The 1,186-nt window shown below is 54.6% G+C and overlaps 1 protein-coding gene across 1 annotated transcript in view; it reads right to left on the reverse strand.

Moving 5' to 3' along the window:
- LOC102420104 (butyrophilin subfamily 3 member A3) overlaps nucleotides 1-1,186 on the reverse strand; it is a 19,661-nt gene that overhangs the window by 15,139 nt on the left and 3,336 nt on the right. The gene's annotated exons all lie outside the window — the stretch shown is intronic.

Raw genomic sequence — 1,186 nt, forward strand, 5'->3', positions numbered from 1 at the left:
TCGGGGGAACAAGGAGACATATGTAAAACTTTAGACATAAAAAAAATTGCATTACATTGAAATAATAATAATGTGTGGACTGGAACCTCATCCTATATAATAAAAGGCTAATATGCAAATAGACAGAATGGCAGAACAACCAAACAACCAGTAGCTATGACATGCACTGACCACCAGGGGGCACGTGGAATGTGATAGGCATTAGCAGCAGGAAGCAGAACATGGGATATGGTGGGCATCGGCCACGTCAGGATGGTGGAGCAGGTGAGTGGGGGTGCCAGACCAAGGCGGGGTGCCAGTCGCTGTCATTGGGGCATGCCTCTGGTGGTTACTGAAAATTCTTTGCTCCAGCGTGTTGCAGTCTTGCCCAGCGCTCATACCTGCTGCTGGCACTGGCCCCACTTGCACCTGCTACTGGCACCTGGCGGCGGTCCCAATCACTCGGTGCCATCAGCGGGTGCAAGCAGCGGCTGCTGACCCCAATTGCCCCTCAGGGCTTCTCCACTTCCCCCTGCTCCTGAGGGGTGGTTGGGGCAGCAGTCTCCACTCATACCTGCTGATGGCACTGGCCCTACTCACACCTGCTGCTGTCGCTGGCCCCAATCACTCTGCACCATCAACGTGTGGTAGCAGGGCAGCAGGAGCAGGGCTGCAGGCAGACAGGAAACCTGGGGCCACAGTGGGAGGGGCTGGATGGGATCACAGAGTACGGGCTGAGACCCACCCCTATGCCCACTGCAGCCTCGCCGCCCACAGTTCCTTTCAAGGTGCACAAATTTGTGCACTGGGCCCCTGGTATATATATAAAACATAAACATCTTATTTGTCTTGCTTACACCACAGGCAGCATCTACGCAAGCTGCTCCACAGCTCGTTTCTCAGTGCATCGTGGGTCCTGGGGACCTTTCCCTCTCGGCGTGGAGAGCACGTCTGTGTTTCCTCCCACAGGGCAGCCTCCACTGCACAGGAGTCCCCATGGGTGGCATCTGAACTGTCTCTGACTATTGTTATTATAACTGATGCTCTAAGAAATGACTTTGTGCCCTGGCTGGTTTGGCTCAGTGGATAGAGCATTGGCCTGTGGACTGAAGGGTCCCAGGTTTGATTCCGGTCAAAGGCACAAGCCTGGTTTGTGGGTTTGGTTCCCAGTGTGGGGTGTGCAGGTGGCCAGCTGATGATTCCCCTC

Source organism: Myotis lucifugus, unplaced genomic scaffold, assembly GCF_000147115.1.
Source record: "Myotis lucifugus unplaced genomic scaffold, Myoluc2.0 scaffold_824, whole genome shotgun sequence".
In the NCBI taxonomy this organism is placed as follows: Eukaryota; Metazoa; Chordata; class Mammalia; order Chiroptera; family Vespertilionidae; genus Myotis; species Myotis lucifugus.